The sequence below is a fragment of the Cyprinus carpio genome, chromosome B4, assembly GCF_018340385.1.
Source record: "Cyprinus carpio isolate SPL01 chromosome B4, ASM1834038v1, whole genome shotgun sequence".
Lineage (NCBI taxonomy): Eukaryota > Metazoa > Chordata > Actinopteri > Cypriniformes > Cyprinidae > Cyprinus > Cyprinus carpio.
The window spans coordinates 27,213,280-27,221,958 of NC_056600.1; the positions used below are offsets into that span (position 1 = coordinate 27,213,280).

Genomic DNA, 8,679 nt, shown 5'->3' on the forward strand with positions numbered 1-8,679 from the left:
TGAAAACGACCAGTGTTTCCGGAAATTCAAATACAATCCTAAACAACTTTGGGATATGTCACGTTCATAGAATTATTACTGTAAAATGTAGTTAAATGAAAAGAATACATTTTGACTTGATATTATTGTTAATATTCTGCTTGTGTCTTCTGTCAGGACCTAAAATCTCCAAAAACTGGTTCTGGAACAGATGCTGGAGAGGTAACAGCCTCTACGTGGCAGTATTTTGAAGAAATGCACAAGGTGTTGGGTTCCAGGCCTTCTCTGGACCCTTCTGTGGTGGTTGCATCATTCACAGATGAGGAACGCATAACAATCCTCATGTTAATGTTTTAAATACACTGCATAGTATGTAATCCTACTATTTCTGTGTTCAGGAATTTTAAAATTGTTGTTTTGATGATAATGTACATGTTTTTGAGAAGAGCTGTAGTGACATATGACTTATTACCCATTTCTGGACTGTACTTGTGTATATGGTCTTGTTCTCCTAGGACACTGTTGAGCCCAGTGGAAGTACTGCTGCCAGCACAATAGGAGCCTTCTCATCTTTGCAAAATACATTGGAAGAGACAGCCTCTATCACCAAGGTGATAGCAAGTCGCCCAACTCCATCACCAAAGAAAAAAAAAGAGGAAAAGTAATCCCGTTTTGGATTTTGTAGTGGAGGAGTCCCAAAAGGAGCAGAAACGCCATGAAGAGAGCGAAGCCAAGAGTGAGAGGTTTTTGAATCTCTTTGAAAAAATTATAGAGAAATTGTAGTTGTCTTTCATGTACGCATCATAATTTGGTCATGTACGCATCAAGGTCATAAACGGCAGAGAGGTGCATTCAACAGCACTTACTCACCAGGCACATCCCAGAACTGGACAGCAAATTTAAAGCCAGGCTATCCACACAGGTTCTGGAACTCCATGGTGGCTCTGCGTTCAAGGAACTTGAGGCACACATGTCACAGGTCGGAGCGGACCACAGATGTCGTGAGTCACGCCCCTTCCTTCCTCCTCTTAGTTTCCACCTCGAGGAGGTCCCAAGAACACCCCAAGGACCAGACACACGAGAGACGGTAAGTAAATATTAAAACAGACTTTATTAAACTACTAAAAAAAAGGTATGGGAAGGGAGGCTAAAATCCAACTCTTTTTTGGAGAGTAACAGTCTCGAGTCTCTTAGACTCCGTCGCGGGAGATCTCAGGTGAGTCCTTCACTCCTCTTTCCTTCTGGCTATGTGACGACAATCAGCTTATTCACAAGTGCCCCTTTATTCTGGCTTGCAGGACGACTGTCCAGGGCCCTCTCCTTTCCTGGACGTAACAGATACAAGTGGTAAGTATTTAGAGTTTGGATGCACAATGGATACCTGCTGTTACTCGTGGCAAACTCCAAGGCGGCCCAGCGGGTTGTACTCCCGGTCGTCCAGATGCTGGTGGAACTGCACAAGGGCTGCCGGGATCCAACTAAAACCGTACTGGTACGGGAGGGGGTTGCCGTGGTTTCTGTATCCTGAGTGACGGGTCGACATGCAGGTAGACGCTTCAAAGGGACCCGCTAGATCTGCACAAGAGCATACAGGTAAGGGTAACAGGACTGGACACGGACAGTGAACAGAGGGGCCGCTGGCTCTTCACTCAGGGGCACAAGTAAGTCCGTAGGAAAGACAACTGGGGCTTCACTTGAGCATACAGGCGAGTGTACAACACAATATGCTGGCTTTAGCTTTGGGCATAAGGTAAGTACATCCAATATAACTGGGACTTCACTCTGGGCAGACAGGCGAGTGTACAACACAATATGCTGGCTTTAGCTTTGGGCATAAGGTAAGTACATCAAATGTAACTGTGACTTCACTTGGGCATACATGCGAGTGTACAACACAATATGCTGGCTTTAGCTTTAGGCATAAGGTAAGTACATTGAATATAACTGGGACTTCACTCTGGGCAGACAGGCGAGTGTACAACACAATATGCTGGCTTTAGCTTTGGGCATAGTGTAACCAAGGTTACCAGTGGAGTAACAGAAAAAATATTGTTATTAATATAACAATATAATAATGGGAGAGTTATTAAAAAGTATTCAAAATTAGTAATTTCATAAAAGAAAAATATTACTTTCATATACAAATATACAAACGTATATTTTCATTTGCGTAATACTATGACCAATGGTGATGAGTTTTGAACTTGAGACGAGCCAATACAAGCGCAGGATCTGGCGCCGCGGAAGAATTGATTTCCGGGTTTTGCACGAGGTATATGCGTGAAGTTAAGAGGCAACTCTCTCTCGCGTGCACGGATGCCTGATGAGCGCTGTGTCTCGACGCTCCGGGAAACAGAAATATAGAAAATAGCCTTATAGATGAGTTTGGTAGATGGATTGATGTGAGTGAAAAGATGCATTTTATTTCCTATTACATATAAGTGACGTTGGTATCGTTATGAGAGTGAAACGAACACTCATCTGTTTTATATAAAAGTGTATGCTGATATACATATACTTAAATAGCATTAGAGTATTGCTAAAGTATTTATGAAGTGAATTTTTGATTTAAAAAGGGTAAAGGGAGCGATTGTAATGGGGCGTGCTGTGCCTGCACCATTCTGGAATTTTCTGAGTTAAACGATCTCCTTGGTAAGTCAAATTGCTTTGTAAATGTTACAAATCAAACTGTTACGGTTGTATAAGATGAAAAGCAAGAAAAATTAAATCTGTGAGTGTGATTTATATGTATTAAAGAAAATGTTTAATGCTGTATAGGGTTAATAACAGCTAAACTGATGGAGAAGTGGTCAATATATGAATCAGTGTATTATGTTGAGAGAGAGTCACAAACATTGCCTATGTAAAAGAAATATTCTTTATTTGAAAAATGTATTTACAAATGTTCAGGTTATGAGGAGTAACTCTACTGTCAGTAAAAAATTGTTTATTGTATGTTACAATGAAGATATTAATGATATTTCTGTGACCTTGACTGTTCAAGGTCAGGTTTTTTTTTTTTTTCCTTCTGTTGTTCTGTCTTTTCCAAATTCGCTGTGTATACTGGATCTGTCCTGGCCTTCCAGTGGTTCTGAGGAGGGTTTGGACTGGCGAGCCTCCCTTGAGTTTGTTCTTGGATCTTTCTGTTGAAGAAGTAGTCGCACTGATTGAACTGCGAATGGTAGGAAAAGGACTAACTTTCCTCATCTTTTATTTTTTTTCCGGATGGAGACCTTTTTCATTACCAACAGATAAAGGGCAATTATTTATTTTATTTTTATTCTAAACTTTTCAAAGCACTCTTTCACAAGGACTGCAATTCTGATTGGATTTCATCGTAAAAAAAAAAAAAAAAAAGAAACATTTGTTGTGCAATTGGGTTGTATGTTGTTTATTTAGGATTTACCCTGTTGAAACCCAAAGGAAAAAAATTGAGACCTAAAGTGTTGAGATCTTACATTCTGGTTGAAAAGGAAATACATATCTACATTTTATTTCATTTCATTTTATTTGTTATCAACCAATGTAATTCACCTGTTGTCATTCACCTGAAAATACAGTGTGTGTTCAAAAGAGTATTCACTGTTGTTGTGGCATCTTTCTCAGCAGCGAATCTGTTTCTTCTGAAACGCTGGTCCATAGATTTCATTAGGTTAATAGTCAGAGAGTAAGCGCTACAATAGGCTAAGTACATCAAATGTAACTGGGACTTCGCTTGGGTATGCAGGCGAGTGTACAACACAATATGCTGGCTTTAGCTTTGGGCATAAGGTAAGTACATCAAATGTAACTGGGGCTTCACTTGGGCATACAGGCGAGTGTACAACACAATATGCTGGCTTTAGCTTTGGGCAATAGCTTACGGTGAATATACAGGGAAACAGGAAGTGATGTAACTCACAGACCTTTGAGGAAATAGACGTCAGGCATTCCTTTTCTGAGGCTTCAACCAACTGCTGATAGAGATGCGGATCGAAAGCTGCTGCGGCGTTGGGCCGAACACGGCCTCCGCTGGTGTCACACACAGGTAAGTTGTTTCACCCAGGGTGTGCTACCTGGATTGGTCGAACGCTTCCCTCTTCTTTCTTCCAACCGACAGGGCAAGAGATCTAGACAGGGGCGAACCTTTGAAGAACTCCACAGCAGGTAATAATACACGCACAGCTGATTTCCTCCTACAGCAGCCAACTCCTCACCGTTAATACTTCCCACTATATCCACACTGTTCTTACTTTAAATTGTTTCCCACCACCGTCACGTGGGGAAGAAGGGTCAGGATGTCATCGACAGCATATAATTGGAGAGGTTTTCTTCGCCCGCCTCGGTACTCACTTCTTTCACAGGATTTCGTCGGGCCTGAAAGGTGGTTGTTGACGACACAACACAGCACAACACTGCAATTTTCAAGTGTATACACTCACAGCAAAGGACAAAGACTCACCCACTGCACTCCACACACTCTTGGTGAATTTAGGGTCAAAACCCCGTCTGACCAAAGACTCGTCCTGGAAATCGTGGAGACACTGATGCCACGAATATTCAGATTTAAACGTCGCCGCCACGACACCCCAACGTCCTCTCTCGCTCACTGGTCCCGGCTCACCCACAATCCTCCTCCACGGTGGGGCCACTCACATACTAAGCCACAAACTCACAAAAAGGCTCACAGATAGTTCACTCTAGATGATTATGCTGCTATACGATGGTTTAGGGTACTCACACCGTTACTAACACGAGGTCTCTTTTCCCTCTTCTTTCCAGCTCCTGGATCCTTCTCCTGCTGCCACGTGCCCTGTCGAAAAGGCCTCCTTCGGCAATATTTCCGGTAAGTCTTCCTGTTTTCAACCACTCAGAATTTGTTACACATGTCCATGGAGCATTTCACAGTTAGGTAGACATCCCAATATACTCAGCCCGGTTTCTGTTTCTGCCAAACCCTTGTCTCCGTCTTCGCCCAGCCAACAATATCCTCTGCCTTCTTTCCACTGCACTTGCCCGAACACTCCAACTCACTCGCCGTATCGGCTAAAATAAAACAAAGAACTTCCTCCCTCCGCAGTTTCTGAGGCCCTCTTTATACTCCTCCTTCTCTTCACACTGCCCAATCCGCGATCGCCCCGCTCATCTATACACCTGCGATCAATGAAACCCTGATTTCCTTCCCCGGAGTTCCCGGAAGTAACCGGTGTTTGAGAATTATGGTCCGGGCGGAACCAATCTCCGTCACTTTTAGTTCCGCCCTTACAAAGTCACTCCGTGACACACATGTTCAACCTGGAACCATACAACAACCATGTTTTCATTCTCATTAAGTACATTAGAGACACACCAATATCAGGCTCCACTTCCTTGCAAAGGAAACATCATCATCACTTTCTTCTTACCTGTGAAGCTCTTCGATGAAACAAGGCCAATCAGTGTGTTATCATTTTGGTTTTTGTAAAAAAAGAAAGTCAATGAAGTTTTTCATTGTGATTGTTACCTTAATTACTCTAAATTAATCTAGCTAGCAAGTGGTATTTCATGTAGCCAAGAAACAATAACCCCCTCAAATAACTGTACAATGTGAATAAAGTTTACTCATGTCATCTTTATTTATATAGCGCTTTAAACAAAAAAGATTGCGTCAAAGCAACTGAACAACAATAATTAGGAAAACAGTGTGTCAATAATGCAAAATGACAGTTAAAGGCAGTACTCATACTTCACAAGTATCAAAAATCTATTCAGAATGGACCAGTTGCAGACAGACAGCCGTAAGTAATACAGTACATTGCAATTTGTGTATTGGTGTTTGATCGTGTATTTATTTGTGTATTTGTCTTTGATTATGTATTTAACTAAAATATGATTTACAACTTGGACTGTCTAGCTGTACTTTATTGTTTGTGTGTTTTTACTAAACAGTGTTTATTTTATATTTTTAATAATAAAAAAAAATCACTCATTTCCTCTATTGCAATATTCATTTTCATGAAACAGAATGTGTCTGTTAGGGAGCAGAAAAATTTAATCTGCCTAAATTACTCTGCCGTTATGCTGATAACACCGAAAAGCTGTGAAAACCCCTGACCCAGCAAACTTGGAGGTGGGTGTTATGAATTCAGCAGTGCTGACAAAATAATACCCCCCTATTTTAAATGGTTCCTGTTGAATCTAAACACTTGTGCTTTTTTGCAGATATTCCATTGTTAGGGTCCCCCATATATATCCTTAAATTATTATAAAATATAATTCAAAGAAAAATCTTCATTCATACCAAGAGGGTGTTAACTTTTAAGATAAAAAAAATCCCAATGATTGTGCATTAAGTGTTGAATTTATTTTAACTGAAATTTCAGATGGATCAAAACATTCAAATATATCTTTGGGATCATTAACGAGCATCAGCACTAGACTCTGACGGTACTGTTTATGTATTTTATAAGCTTATATCTTAGTTGTAATCATTTGCAATATCTTAACTATTAAGATTATGATTCCACAAGAGAAGAGGGCTCTGTATCTGGATCCTCTAGGGGAGACCACAACAAATATTCAAAAGTGTCAGAATGTGACAAGGTAAATCAACAGTTTAAACAGAATCTTCTAAAATGCCAAAGGTGTTTCTTAATATTCAATTTAATTTAATAAATTCAAGATTCAAGATTTTTATTGTCATATGTACCCATGTACGAGGAAAGTTTTTTTTGTTTTTGTTTTTACCACAAAATCATAATTATTACAGGTCCTTCATGAGACCGAACCACATTCATGCCAAAAGGATGTCAATTTCTGTGGGCTTTTTGTCCTGAAAGTAAGTTAAATGGATCATAATGCCATTTATGACTTACACTGAAAAACAACACATGGAGATATTAGGAAGTGTTACTGCTGACAATGTTAGTTATAGGGGACACAATTGTGTAGAATTACTTCACTTGTATTTTATTAAAAAAGGACAGCTTTAAAACATCATCAAGAGAAAATTAAAGAGAAGAGAAATAGAAAATAAAGAGAAAATTGTCATTTGCAGTGACCTATGCATTTAAACAAATTTGATAACCTCTTGGCAATCCCTGTTACAACTTATTTTATTTTTATTTATTTTATTTTTTGGTGGTGTTCCAACAGCTGTTGACAAAAGTGTTGGATAATGTAAAATTTCAGTTAGCTGAACGGGTCATTTGGAGGAATGCCATTCAGCCTGCTGTCCACTTGCAATGCAACCTGCATTGCAACCTTAGACTGTATAAAAACATGGACGTAGTGTCCGTGACGTCACCCATTGGTTTCCGTAGAGCTTGTTGCTGAAACCACGCCCACCTAGCTCAACGGCGGTGACAGCAACGGCAATCCACCTGTCACTCAAGTGGCCACGCCCTTAATTATGCAGAACTTTAAGGCTTAATATAATTTAAATGGATGAGTTATAAAAAAAAATAAAACTAAATCACCCCCTTCACAGTTGTCATGAAGGGAGAAATTAGCTATATAGACCAAAACCACTTTTTGTACCAGGCTGTAAACATGGGCATTTTAACATGGGGAGTCTATGGAAATGACTCCCTTTTGGAGCCACCTCTAGCAGCCAGTTGATGAATTACAGTTTTAGTCACTTCCGTGTTGGTTTCAAGAGAGGGAGTGGAAGGTTGCTGCTTGATTGCAACATAACTATTTTTTATAGCAACCCATCATTGTAACTTATTGTAATAACACACTGTTTACATTACAACCATATCATTCTCAATTACATAATCAATTTTCTTTTTTAGTTTGCAGAATGTTTCTTAAATGATGAGCCACATCTAAGAATGACTTTAGCTGCTTGTCTCCTGCAGAACACTGGTAAGTTTTGGATACTAGCGCTTAAAATAAAAAAATAATAATAATTATTTAAATAAAATAAAAAAAAATTCAAATATTCATTAATTCAATTGTACCCTAACCATTTATCAGTATTTGTAAAAATGTAATTTGTTTGCTTGTAGATACTTGTGATGTTTTAAAAACTTGCCTTAAGATAACTTTATTCTGCCTTGGCATGATATCTGACTAGCTGACCTTAAGGACCTGTGCCATCTGTGTGGGGAAAGAAACAGTGTTCAAAAAGTGACTAACTGGGTAAGCATTCCGAAAAGAATGTTGTTTTATCAAATCTTTATTGAAATTACTATATTAATTGAAGGTGACAATGTTAATTTAAATATTGTTTGAAATGAATCACAGAAATACCTATGCTTAACTTCAATATTTGTTTGTCAGCATGTTTAGATTGGCTGTGATGTGTGCCCACGTTGGTTTCACTGCAACTGTGTTCAACGCTCAAGGAAACACCGATGTTACAGCTGCCCCGTTTGATGTGCACACTCTCACTTTTTTATATATCTATGTAATGTAAGTGTTAATGTTTTAAAATAAACTGTAAAAGAAATAAAACTTACATTTGCTTATTGTAATTTCTATGTGATTGTAACACTATGTAAACTGTAAATAAGAACACAATGATTTTCCCATCTCGTTATTCAAAATAGAACTCTGAAATCATTATAAAAATATGATGACAAAGTGGTACTAAAAGTAAACTGATTTGGATAACTGCCAACAGATGAGGAACATGACATGAATTGGGGTTGTGTAAATGGGTCTGTGATGGACAGTGTTGGTAGCAAATCAAACAGTGTTTGCCTGAAATCAGTTCTAAATAGTTAAACATTTTAT

At 39.0% G+C, this 8,679-nt stretch overlaps 1 long non-coding RNA gene across 1 annotated transcript; it reads right to left on the reverse strand.

The window, feature by feature from the left end:
* Positions 1-1,074: 1,074 nt before the first annotated feature.
* On the reverse strand, positions 1,075-5,400 carry LOC122137177. Its single transcript, XR_006154671.1, has 2 exons — positions 3,885-5,400; positions 1,075-1,304 (listed from the first exon to the last, which is right to left on the reverse strand). It is a non-coding gene; the product is annotated as an uncharacterized LOC122137177 (long non-coding RNA).
* Positions 5,401-8,679: the final 3,279 nt, after the last annotated feature.